This window comes from Nomascus leucogenys, chromosome 10, assembly GCF_006542625.1.
Source record: "Nomascus leucogenys isolate Asia chromosome 10, Asia_NLE_v1, whole genome shotgun sequence".
NCBI lineage: Eukaryota > Metazoa > Chordata > Mammalia > Primates > Hylobatidae > Nomascus > Nomascus leucogenys.
The window spans coordinates 53,459,810-53,473,551 of NC_044390.1; positions in this window are offsets into that span (position 1 = coordinate 53,459,810).

Here is a 13,742-nt window from a genome sequence, read left to right on the forward strand (position 1 = left end):
ACTCCTGGCCTCAAGCGATCCTCCCACCTTGGCCTCCCAAAGTATTGGGATTACAGGCATGAGCCATAGCACCCAGCCAGTGTTTAGCTTTTTGTAGAACTGCCAGACCCAGACCGTTTTCCACACAGCTGCACTATTTTATGCTCCCACCAGCATCATATGGGGGTTCTAATATGCCCACACCCTCACCAACACTTCAGTGGGGTTTTCCTATTTAAAAAAAAAACATGGCGGGGCGCAGTGGCTCATGCCTGTAACCCCAACACTTTGGGAGGCCAAGGTGGGCCAATCACTTGAGGACAGGAGTTTGAGACCAGCCTGGCCAACATGGCGAAACCTCATCTCTACTAAAAATACAAAAATTAGCTGGGCATGGTGGTGGGCACATGTAATCCCGGCTACTTGGGAGACTGAGGCAGGAGAATCACTTGAACCAGGAGGCAGAGGTTGCAGTGAGTCGAGATCATGCTACTGCACTCCAACCTGGGTGACAGAGTAAGACTCTGTCTCAAAAAAAAAAAAAAAGAAAAAACAAAAACAAAACGGCCGGGCACCATGGCTCACACCTGTTAATCCCAGCACTTTGGGAGGCCGAGGTGGGCAGATCACAAGGTCAGGAGATCGAGACCATCCCAGCTAACACGGTGAAACCCCGTCTCTACTAAAAATACAAAAAAAAAAACAAAAATAGCTGGGCATGGTGGCGGGCGCCTGTAGTCCCAGCTACTTGGGAGGCTGAGGCAGGAGAATGGCGTGAACCCAGAAGCAGAGCTTGCAGTGAGCTGAGATGGGGCCACTGCACTCCAGCCTGGGCAACAGAGCAAGACTCCATCTCAAAAAAACAAAAACAGAAAAAACAAAAAACATAACCACTGGGTACCAATTTTTCACTATCCATTCACTTATTGGTGGGCATTTGGGTTGTTTCCAGGTTGCAGGGATAAAGGGGTTAAGTTTTCCCTGACCCTCGGAAGGTTCACAGAAAAGTCATTGCCATGGGGCCGATTGATTACCAGGAAAAAAGGCACTGAAGTTTATTTAATGTGTATATGCGGGAGCCTTCAGAATGAAGCCCCCGAGACACCGGGGAAGTTGTCCGTTTTTATGCTTTGTTTTAACAAAGTATGAGCAGCGATGTAGAAATAAGATTGGGGGCCGGGGGTGGTGGCTTATGCCTGTAATCCCAGCACTTTGGGAGGCCGAGGCGGGCGGATCACGAGGTCAGGAGATCGAGACCATCCTGGCTAACACGGTGAAACCCCGTCTCTACTAAAAATACAAAAAAAAAAATTAGCCGGGAGAGGTGGCGGGAGCCTGTAGTCCCAGCTATGTGGGTGGCTGAGACAGGAGAATGGCGTGAACCCCGGGGGGCGGAGCCTGCAGTGAGCCAAGATCACGCCACTGCACTCCAGCCTGGGTGAAATAGCGAGACTCCGTCTCAAAAAAAAAAAAAAAAGATTGGGCTGGTCAGGCACGGTGGCTCATGCCTGTAATCCCAGCACTTTGGAAGGCTGAGTCGGGAGGATCACCTGTGGTCAGGAGTTCAAGACCAGCCTGGCCAACATGGTGAAACCATATCTGTACTAAAAATACAAAAATTAGCTGGGCATGGTGGTGGGTGCCTGTAATCCCAGCTACTTGGGGGGCTGACACAGGAGAATCACCTGAATTCGGGAGGAGGAGTTTGCAGTGAGCTGAGATCACGCCACTGCACTCCAGCCTGGGTGACGGAGCAAGATTCTGTCTCCAAAAAACAAAACACAAAACAAAACAAAAACAAACATTGGGCAAAAAGGTTCAATGTGCAGAGACAGAGTGGGGAAATCCTGCAAGGCCTGTCTGTCTAGATTCTTCTTGGCCTCTCTGAGCAGCATTCCTTCCTTCTGGGTATAGGGCAAGACCCTCTCTGGAATGGGGATCTTATGACGTACAGTCAAACAAGGTAGGTTAGATCATTTCTCTCTCTCTCTCTTTTTTTTTTTTTTTTTTTTTTTTTGTGACAGAGTCTCACTCTTGTCTCCCGGGCTGGAGTGCAGTGGTGTGATCTCGGCTCACTGCAACCTCTGCCTCCCGGATTCAAGTGATTCTCCTGCCTCAGCCTCCCAATTAGCTGGGATTACAGGTGCATGCCACTGTGCCCAGCTAATTTTTTTTGTACTTTTAGTAGAGATGGGGTTTCACCATGTAGGTCAGGCTGGTCTCGAACTCCTGACCTCAAATGATCCATCTGCCTCTGCCTCCCAAAGTGCTGGGATTACAGGCATAAGCCACGCGCCCAGCCAATTTCTTTATGGCCACTTTTTACACAAAAGGGCAGAGGGCAAGTTAGTCCTATTTTTAGGGCTTATGGCTGGCTTTGGGGAAAAGAGGTTCTGTTTTCTCTGTCCTATTTTGGTGAAAAGAATTCTAGTTTCTATGGTAACCCTGGTGGGGGGGAAGGGGCCTTGGAGACAGGAGAGAAGGTCAGAGAAAATCTCGTGTTTCTGAGACCTTCATTTTAGGGGTTTGTTTTCTGAGCCTCAACAAGGTGTTGACAATTGTGGATAAAGTTGTCGTTTTGATTGCCAGGCGTGGGGGCTCACGCCTGTAATCTCAGCACTTTGGGGGGCCAAGGCGGGAGGATTGCTGGAGGCCAGGAGTTCGAGTCCAGATTGGGCAACATAATGAGATCCTGTGTCTCAAAAAATCTTTAAAGAAAAAAGCTGTTTTAAGCCTTTTTATACATATCTTTTGGTGAATATACGCCGTCTCTCCAGTGAGTACCCAGGGTTGTAATGGCTGTATAACAAATATCTAGGCTGTTTCCTACCAACATTTCAGTTGTCAGATTTTTTTTTTTTTTTTTTGAGACGGAGTCTTGCTCTGTCGCCCAGGCTGGAGGGCACTGGCGCTATCTCAGCTCACTGCAAGCTCCGCCTTCCAGGTTCACGCCATTCTCCTGCCTCAGCCTCCCAAGTAGCTGGGACTACAGGCGCCCACCACCACGCCCAGCTATTTTTCTTTTTTGCATTTTTAGTAGAGACGGGGTTTCACCATGTTAGCCAGGATGGTCTCGATCTCCTGACCTCGTGATCTGCCCGCTTTGGCCTCCCAAAGTGCTGAGATTACAGGCGTGAGCCACCACGCCTGGCCTTTTTTTTTTTCATTTAGACAGGGTCTCACTTTGTCACCCAGGCTGGAGTGCAGTGGCATCATCTCAGGTCACTGCAGCCTCTTCCTCCAGGTTCAAGCAATCCTCTCACTTCAGCCTCTCAAGTAGCTGGAACTATAGGTGCATGCCACCACACCTGGCTAATTTTCGTATTTTTAGTAGAGATGGAGTTTCGTCATGTTGCCCAGGCTCGTCTTGAACTCCTGAGCTCAAGCGATTCACCTGCCTCGGCCTCCTAGGATTACAGGTGTAAGCCACCACACCACGTCTAGATTTTTTTTTTTTGTTTTTTGCGATGGAGTCTCACCCTGTTGCTCAGGCTGGAGTACAGTGGCATGATCTCGGCTCACTACAATCTCCACATCCCTGGTTCAAGCGATTCTCCCACCTCAGCCTCCGGAGTAGCTGGGATTACAGGCGCCCACCACCACGCCCAGTGAATTTTTGTATTGTAAGTAGAGATGGGGTTTACCATGTTGGCCAGGCTGGTCTTGAACTCCTGACCTCATGTGATTGGCCCACCTCAGCCTCCCAAAGCACTGAGATTACAGGCATGAGCCACCACATCCGGCCACGTATTTTTTTATTTTTATAAGAGGCAAGGCCTCACTCTTGCCCAGGCTGGAGTCCAGGAGCATGATCATGGCTCACTGCATCCTTGATCTCCTGGGCTCAAGTGATCCTCCTGCCTCTGCCTCCTGAATAGCTGGGACTACAGGTGCATGGCAACGTGCCCAGCTAATTTGAAAAAAAAATTTTTTTTTTTTTTGGTAGAGACAGGGTCTCACTATGTTGCCCAGGTTGGTCTGAAACTCCTGGGCTCAAGCAATCCTCCCACTTTGGCCTCCCAAAGCACTAGGATTACAGGTATGAGCCACTGTACCAAGCTCAGGTTGTTAGATTTTTAATAGTTACCTTTCTTGTCTCCTTGCCTTGTCCTTAGGCCAACCCTGTGTATCAGTATTCACTAAGCACTTGTGTTGACAACATTCCTTTTCTGGGTGTTAGTGCTAGTTGTGGGGTGATTCACCTGTTAGGGGGGCAGGGGGAGGACACAGCTGCTGGTCCTGGGTGCAATTCACTCCTGCTCTGGGATGCCAGGGAGCCTGACGTCCCTTTAGTCACGAGATTTGTGTGTTAGTTTATCTTCGCAACCACCTGGGGCATGGGCTTTGAGTAAACACGTGTAGTTGCCTGGAAAGTGAGGGTCAGAGACATCAAGGGACAGATTCAGTGACCTGGGCGTTGACTGGGATGTGAACCCAGGGGAACTGACTGTAGGCCCTGCAACAGATCCATTCATTCATTCATTCATTCATTCATTCATTCAATAAACACTCCCTGACAACTTTCCTGTGCTGGGTGATGCTGGCAAACCCAAGCAGTCTCAGTCCTGGTGCCCAAGGAGACATTGGTCTGGAGGAAGATCAGCTGGACACAGAAGTCTCCCATCTCTGTGATGTCAGGGCTGGGATAGAGGGCGAAGCCAGGAGCTGGGAAAGTGGGGACTATGTCTGGGGAGACAGGGAACTTATCCTGAAAAACTGGACTTTGCAACTGGGGTTTTCAGGAGTGCGTGGGAGTTTGCCAGTCAGATGATGCATTCATTTACTCAACAATCCCCCTCCCAACTACCACCAGCCAAACCCTCTGTGCTACTCTCACTCCAGCCTGGCCTCAAGGATCCTCCAGGCTCAGGGAGACAGAACTAGATACAGACTCTCCAGGTGATCATGAATGGGCTGGAAGAAGGGGTGAGAGCAGGAGGTGCCCTGGGTAGAGGAACTGGGGGCTCTGAAGGGGACCACAGGGGGTCTCTTGGGAGGAGAGGGTGTGGTTGCAATTGATTCTCTCAGAGTGGGAGTTGATGGTGACTATATATTATATATAATATTATATGTAATATATAATATTATATGTAATATATAATATTATATGTAATATATAATATTATATGTAATATATAATATGTAATATATAATATTATATATAATATATAGTCACCATCAACTTCCACTCTGAGAGAATCAATTGCAACCACACCTTCTTATATATAATATATATTATAATATTATATATACAAATATAATTTTTTTTTGAGATGGAGTCTCACACTGTCACCCGGGCTAGAGTGCAGTGGCATGATCTCATCTCACTGCAACCTCTGCCTCCTGGGTTCAAGCAATTCTCCTGCCTCAGCCTCTCAAGTAGCTGGGATTACAGGCGCCCACCACCACACTCAGCTGATTTTTTGTATTTTTAGTAGAGATGGGGTTTTACTATGTCGGCCAGGCTGGTCTCAAACTTCTGACCTTGTGATCCACCTGCCTCGGCCTCCTAAAGTGCCGGGCCTACAGGCATGAGCCACCAGGCTTAGCCGAATACTTTTGCTTTAAAATATATGGCTTGGGCTGGGTGTGGTGGCTCACTCCTGTAATCCCAGCACTTCAGGAGGTTGAGGCAGGCAGATCACTTGAGGTCAGGAGTTTGAGGCCAGTCTGGCCACCATGCAAAGCCCTGTCTGTACTAAAAATACAAAAATCAGTCAGGTGTGGTGGCACACACCTGTAGTCCCAACTACTTGGGAGGCTGAGGCATGAGAATTGCTTGAACCCCAGAGGTGGAGGTTGCAGTGAGCTGAGATCACACCACTGCACTTCACTCTGGGCGAAAGAGTGAAATCATGCTCCCACCACCACCCTCAGGGCTGGCAATGGGGGGCAAATGGGGAAAGAGGTGGCCAACTGGACAGGCTGGAACTGGGATAAGACTGATTTAGGTCCCTGGGGCTGCGGGGGACTATGAAATGGTGCAGTGAGCCAACATTGAGCACATACTGTGGGCCGTCCTCAGGGATGACGTACATGTCCCTTCCCTCCTCCATTCCACACACATGTATTGAGCACTCACTGTGTGTTAGACCCTGTGCCAAGCCAGCAGCGGGTGTCCCAGCCCTGCCTTCAGGATTTTCTATCTCCTAACTGCTAGCTCAGTGCTCCTCAATCTTTGAGACCAGATTAATTCATTAAGTATTCCATTTGACATACGTTTCTTGAGTACCTACTATGTGAGGCAATGGAGAGACAAAGCTTTCTGAGACCCAGTCCTGGCTTCTAAGAAGCTTGTAGCTTGCTTGGGAGGCAAATAAGAAAACTAATGTGGTGAGAGCAGCTGACCTCCTCCACTCAGTTTTGGGAGTCAGGGAAGGCTTCCTGGAGGAGGGGACATCTCAGCAGAGACAGGGGGATAAAGCAGTTTATCCTGGAGAAGAGGGGAAAGGGTATATTTGGCTGTGGGAGCAGCGTGTGCAAAGGCCTGCAGGGGAGATGTGTGGGAAAAATTCCAGGGAGGCTGTAGGCCAGAGGATGGGAGAAGTGATGGGAAGCTGAAATGGCCAATCAGCAAGCAAGAAGGGCCTTGTAGGCGGAGCTTTTGATGTGCGCCTTCTCATTGGTCGCCAGCCGTGGTCCAAGCAGCGGCAGTCACAGGGGCGTGGTCAGGGGCTGTGCTGCATCCCAGCCACGTGGTCCAGATCCCGAGCTGGATGTGACCTACCGAAGTGGCGTGCAGTGTTACCCCGGTGGAGGTGACCAAGCTGGGTCCAGACCCAGTTTCCAATTCCCACCCAGGTCTGGGCCCCCAAGCAGCACCATGTCTCGACATCCAGACCCGCACCAAGTCTAACGGTCACCAACGTCCCCGCACCTCCCTTTCTACTAATGACCTTATTGTAAAACGTGAGGTTGAGGAGTCAAGGGCACAGACACCAAACTTGGTGGGGTTCAAATCTCAGCTCTGTCTCTTCCCCAGAGGTGCGACCTCCGTGGGCCTTGGTTTCGCCATCAATTGAACTGGTAGGGTCGCTGTGGGAATTAAAAGAATTAAAACATGTAAGCCTGCGTATGCTAAGCGCTCACCTGGTGTTACTTAATTCTTGTAATTTATCATTTTATTCTGGAAATCTACTGGCAACAAGTAGCTCTCTGGAAGCTGGTGGCAATCTGCCTGAGGTCTTTCACGGGATAGCGAATCAACCCCAGGCTGTTTCTAGATGCATTGAATTTAACCCAAATAAAGGTGACATCCTGTGTCTGAATGTAATTAAACATCGATTCATTTGGACTTTGCAGTTCTCTTTTTGCATTTTGGAGTCAAAGTGAACAGGCCTCTGGGTCTCAAGCTTGCTTTCTTTTCTTTCTTTCTTTCTTTCTTTCTTTCTTTCTTTCTTTCTTTCTTTCTTTTCTTTCTCTTTCTTTTCTTTCTTTCTTTCTTTCTCTTTCTTTCCTTTCTTTCTTTCTCTTTCTTTCTTTCTTTCTCTTTCTTTTTCTTTTTCTTTCTTTCTTTTTTTGGAAACAGAGTCTCGCTCTATCCCCTAGGCTGGAGTGCAGTGGCTTCATCTCAGCTCACTGCAACCTCCACCTCCCAGGTTCTAGCGCTTCTCCTGCCTCAGCCTCCAGAGTAGCTGGGATTACAGGCACATGTCACCACGCCCGGCTAATTTTTGTATTTTCAGTAGAGATGGAGTTTTGCCATGTTGGCCAGGCTGATCTCAAACTCCTAACCTCAGGTGAGCTGCCTACCTCAGCCTCCCAAAGTGCTGGGATTACAGGCGTGAGCCACCGGGCCCAGTAAAGCATTTTCATAGAGCCCCAGAGTGCTTTTCAGCTGTGGGCACTGAGGGTCCGAGATAGGCCTGCCTGACAGTCCCCTTATGGTGGTCCTATAGATATGAGAAGTCAAACCCCTGAGTTGGGGTCCAGCAATGTCTCCTACTACTTGGGTGGTTTGGGCAAATGCCTTGGCATCTCTGATCCATGGTTTTCTCATGGGTCAAAGGAAAGAGAGGCCCCACGGTGAGTGTTCTCTTCCCTCCCTACTTCAGCCTCTTAGGTTGGGTGTGAGTCCACGAGGTCTCCAGCTAGTCTAGAGTGGGGAAACAGGACTTGGAGGATCAGAGTGAGTCCGGGTGTAGCCCTGAGCTAGGGCGGGTCTAGGGACGTGGCTGGATCCAGTGGCGACAGCGGAGGTACTGGAGGCTGCAGAAGACAAGGTTCGTGCTGGCCCCTTTCCAAGCCAGACCCAACCAAAAATGCATTTCACATGCTCTTAGGATACTTAGGTTGGACATAACACCACCTGGCCCTCAGCTCACTCCTTTGTGCCTCAGTTTCCTCTTCTGTAAAACAGAAATGATGGTACCCACTTCCAGAGTTGGCATATAAGTGAGATACACAGAAAGAAGTGTTGAGATGGAGCCCTTACTTTTTCCGACTTAAAAAATGTATACATATTTAAAGTAGAGGGCCGGGCGTGGTGGCTCATGCTTGTAATCCCAGCACTTTGGGAGGCCAAGGCAGGCAGATCACGAGGTCAGGAGTTCAAGACCAGCCTGGCCAACATGGTGAAACCCCATTTCTACCAAAAATACAAAAATTAGCTGGGCGCAGTGGCAGGCGCCTGTAATCTCAGCTACTCGGGAGGCTGACGCAGGAGAATTGCTTGAACTCGGGAGGCAGAGGTTGCAGTGAGCTGAAGGTTGCGCCATTGCACTCCAGCCTGGGTGACAGAGCGAGACTCTGACTCAGAAAATAAATAAATAAATAAAATAAATAAAGTAGAGATGAGGTCTCACTATTGTTGCTCAGGCTGGTCTTGAACTCCTGAGCCCAAGCAATCTTTCCACCTCTCAAAGTGCTGGGATTACAAGTGTGAGCCACCACATCTGGCCTGACTTTTTTTGGTGGGGGACGGAGTCTTGCTGTGTCCCCCAGGCTGGAGAGCAGTGGCGTGATCTCGGCTCACTGCAACCTCCGTCTCCCAGGTTCAAGTGATTCTCCTGCCTCAGATTCCCTAGTAACTGGGACTACAGGTGCCACCACACCTGGCTAATTTTTGTAGTTTTAGTAGAGACGCGGTTTCACCATGTTGGCCATGTTGGTCTCGAACTCCTGACCTCAAGTGATCTGCCCACCTTGGCCTTCCAAAGTGCTGGGATTACAGGCGTGAGCCACCATGCCCGTGCCCGCACCCCACCCCCGCCACCTTAAAAAACGTTTTAAACTATCATTTTAGGAGATTTAGGGGAAGGAGAGCCAGTAGAGCTTAGAGATTAAGGGCCTCTGCTAGGCTTCCTAAATTCAAATTCAAGCTCTGCCACTACCCTGATGTGTGACGTTGGGTGAGCGACTTAACGTTGTTGTTCTCAGTTTCCCCATGTGCAAACTCTATTATGGGGATTAAATGAGTGCTTGTAGAGTTCTGTTCCATGTCTGGCACACTGCAGGGACATGTTAAATAAGTTAACCTCCCTCAGAGGGTCACAGAGGGTCCCTGGTTCCCCGCTGCTCCCAGCCCTGGGATCGCCCAGTGGCTTAGTGCTGACCCCCGCTGGCCACTCTGGGAACTTTGGGCTGAGGCCCCGTCTCTGAGTCCGGAACTCCGCCTCCATTGGGTCTGAACCTATTACGTTCCTTCGTCTCCCTTTATTTCCCGCTTCCGTCTCCTCCTCTTGACCAATCCAATCACTTTGTTTATGATCCATCCAATCCCATCCAACCACTCCAGGCCCATCCAGTCATTTTGCTGCCTAGTGTTATTTCCACCCTACATACCTGCAGGGCAGGGCCTGGAACTTTCAAAAGATTGATGTTGTCTTCGTCCCATTTAATTCTCTGGGAAACCATTATTATTATTAATTATTATTATTATCTGTTGTCATTGTTGTTATTGTTGTTGTTTTTGAGACAGAATCTCACTCTGTTGCCCAGGCTGGAGTGCAGCGGCGCGATCTCGGCTCACTGCAGCCCCAGGCTCCTGGGTTCAAGCGATTCTTCTGCCTTAGCCTCCTGAGTAGCTGGGATTACAGGTGCCCGCCACCACGCCCAGCTAATTTTTTTTTTTTTTTTTTTTTTTTTTTGAGACGGAGTCTTGCTCTTTCACCCAGGCTGGAGTGCAGTGGCGCGATCTCGGCTCACTGCAAGCTCCGCCTCCCGGGTTCACGCCATTCTCCTGCCTCAGCCTCTCCGAGTAGCTGGGACTACAGGCGCCCGCCACCACGCCCGGCTAATTTTTTGTATTTTTAGTAGAGACGGGGTTTCACCGTGGTCTCGATCTCCTGACCTCGTGATCCACCCGCCTCGGCCTCCCAAAGTGCTGGGATTACAAGCGTGAGCCACCGCGCCCGGCCGCCCAGCTAATTTTTAAACTTTTAGTAGAGACAGGGTTTCACCATGTTGGCCAGGCTGGTTTTGAACTCCTGACCTCAGGTGATCTGCCCGCCTTGGCCTCCCAAAGTGCTGGGATTACAGACGTGAGCCACCGCGCCAGGCAGAAACCATTATTTTTTATCCTCATTTTATAGGCGATAAGCCAAGGTTGCCCTCATCGATTTCTCTGCCCCAGGCAGCCTGACAGCTACAATTAAGTTCAATAAGAGGTCCAATCTCAGAGCCTTTGCACACACCCTGCCCTCAGCCAGGAATGTCCTTCCTCCAATTCCCTGTGCTGAGCGAGATCCTCCTTTCTCGCTGGACCCTTGACCTTGGCAAAGAAGGAGCCGCAGGGAAAACAGGGCAAGAGAAGATAGAGACAGCACTGGCAAATTAAGTGGAGGGATGAGAAGGCTCAATCAATAGCTTTGGAATTAGCCGAGCTGTTGGCCAGAAGAAAATGGGGCCAGAAGAAAATGGGGCACCAGAGCTTAAAAATTAATTGGATCCGAGTGATCAATGGTGAACGTTGAAATGTTCCCTTTCATCATCATTATTATTATTTTATTATTATTATTATTATTATTTTGAGATGGGGTCTCACTCTGTTGCGCCCAGGCTGAAGTGCAGTGGTGTGATCTCGGCTCACTGCAGCCTCTGCTTCCGAGGTTCAAGTGATTCTCCTGCCTCAGCCTCCCAAGTAGCTGGGACTGACTACAGGCATGCGCCACCATGCCTGGCTAATTCTTTTTGTATTTTTAGTAGAGACGGGGTTTCACCATGTTGACCAGACTGGTCTGGAACTCCTGACCTCAGGTGATCTGCCCACCTCGGCCTCCCAAAGTGCTGGGATTACAGGCGTGAGCCACCACACCCAGCAGAAACGTCCCCTTTCAGATCAGCGCGAGATGGGCACGGGTGTGGATCCAGGCTATGTTCATTGAATGAATGAACGATTACACAGATGTCTGCATTGCAGAAATGGCCTATTCTGAGAGTTAGTCCAGGCCCACTTCACATCCCAGCCTTGTCCCCCTCCCCTGCCCTGCTGCCTGCTGCCCCAAACTCTCAGAAACTCAGTCTTCCCATCTGTAAATGAGCACTTGACTGTAATCCCAGCACTTTGGGAGGCGGAGGCGGGTGGATCACGAGGTCAGGAGATTAAGACCATCCTAGCCAACACAGTGAAACCCCATCTCTACTAAAATACAACAAAAAAAAAATTAACTGGGCATTGTAGTCCCAGCTACTTGGGAGGCTGAGGCAGAGGAATTGCTTGAACCCAGGAGGCAGAGGTTGCAGTGAGCCAAGATCGCGCCACTGCACTCCAGCCTAGTGAAAGAGTGAGACTCCATCTCAAATAATAAATAAATAAATAAATAAATAAATAAATAAATAAGCACTTGAGAGAAGAAGAGGAGCACCTATGGTAAGCCCAAGGACCCTGAATTCCATATTCCCTGCAGGTAGCATTCCTGCTGACCTGATAACAGGGACTGGCGTTGGGCATGGACAGAGTTGTAAAGGGTGGACCCCTGGGTGTGATGTCTTGGCTTTGATGGTCCTGGAAGAGCAGGGTGTCCCTTGACCTTGTATCTATGCCCTTGCCCCAGATGGCCACACCTCATTGCGTGTTGTCGACTGTCCCATTGGTGTCTCCAGCCCGCATCTCCCCAGAGCTCCAGACCTCAGTATCCAATGGCATTGGAGATTTCCACTGAGTGCCTTGCAGGCATTTCACACTCACAAGGCCAAAACCTGGCTCTTAGAATAGTTACTCGCCCTGAGATCTGCCACTTCTCCATCCTGTTGGTGGCTCCACTATCACACAGTTGCCTGGGTCCTGATTCCTGGATACACTCTTTATTTTATTTTATTTAATTTTTTTATTTTGTTTTTTTTGAGATGGAGTCTTGCTCTGTCGCCCAGGCTGGAGTGCAGTGGCATGATCTCGGCTCACTGCAAGCTCCACCTCCCGGGCTCATGCCATTTTCCCACCTCAGCCTCGCAAGTAGCTGGGACTACAGGCACCCGCCACCATGCCCGGCTAATTGTTTGTATTTTTAATAGAGATGGGGTTTCACCGTATTAGCCAGGATGGTCTCGATCTCCTGACCTCGTGATCCACCCGCCTCCGCCTCCCAAAGTGCTGGGATTACAGGCGTGAGCCACCGTGCCCGGCCCTCTTTATTTTTTTAAGAGACAGGGTCAGCCGAGCGTGGTAGCCCACACCTGTAATCCTAGCACCTTGGGAGGCTGAGGCAAGCAGATCACTTGAGGTCAGGAGTTCAAAACCAGCCTGGCCAACATGGTGAAACCCCGTCTCTACTAAAAATACAAAAAATTAGCGGGGCGTGGTGGCGAGTGCCTGTAATCCGAGCTACTCAGGAGGCTGAGGCACGAGAATCACTTGAACCCAGGAGGCGGAGGTTGCAGTGAGCCGAGATTATGCCACTGCACTCCAGCCTGGGCAACAGAGGGAGACTCTGTCTCAAACAAACAAAACAAAACAAACAAACTAAAAAAGAGACAGAGTCTCACTCTGTCACCCAGACCCAGGCTGGAGTGCAGTAGTGCAGTCATAGTTCACTGCAGCCTCCATCTCCTTGGCTCAGGCAGTCCTCCTACTGCAGCCTCCTGAGTAGCTGGGACTACAGGCACACACCACTATGCCCAGCTCATTTAAAAATTTTTGTAGAGATGGGGTCTCACTGTGTTGCCCAGGCTGATCTCAAACTTCTGGTCTCCCTCAAGCAATCCTCCCGCCTCAGCCTCCCAAAGTGCTGGGATTACAGACATAAGCCACTGCACCTGACCTGGACTCACTCTTGTCCCTTCTCTTTCCTTACCTTGCATGTCCAGTGCATCAGCAGGTCCTGCAGTCTCAGGCTCCAGAATGAAACTGAGCCTCACTGAGCTCCCAAGGGGCCTGCTGTATCCTGTGTGGATGCTGCCCTGGCTCCCTGCCACCTACACTCCTGCCCCCAGCCATCCCTGCTCCCCTAGGGAGCCCCAGATGGATTCTTAAAATCATAAAGCAGGCCAGGCGCGGTGGCTCACGCCCGTAATCCCAGCACTTTGAGAGGCTGAGGCAGGCGGATCACGAGGTCAGGCGATCGAGACCATTCTGGCTAACATGTGAAACCCCGTCTCTACTAAAAATACAAAAAAATTTAGCCAGGCGTGGTGGTGGGTGCCTGTAGTCCCAGCTACTGAGGAGGCTGAGGCAGGAGAATGGTGTGAACCCGGGAGGCAGAGCTTGCAGTGAGCCGAGATCGCACCACTGCACTCCAGCCTGGGCGACAGAGCGAGACTCTGTCTCAAAAAAAAAAAAAATCATAAAGCAGATCACACCCCTCCTCTGCTCAAAGCCCTCCCGTGGC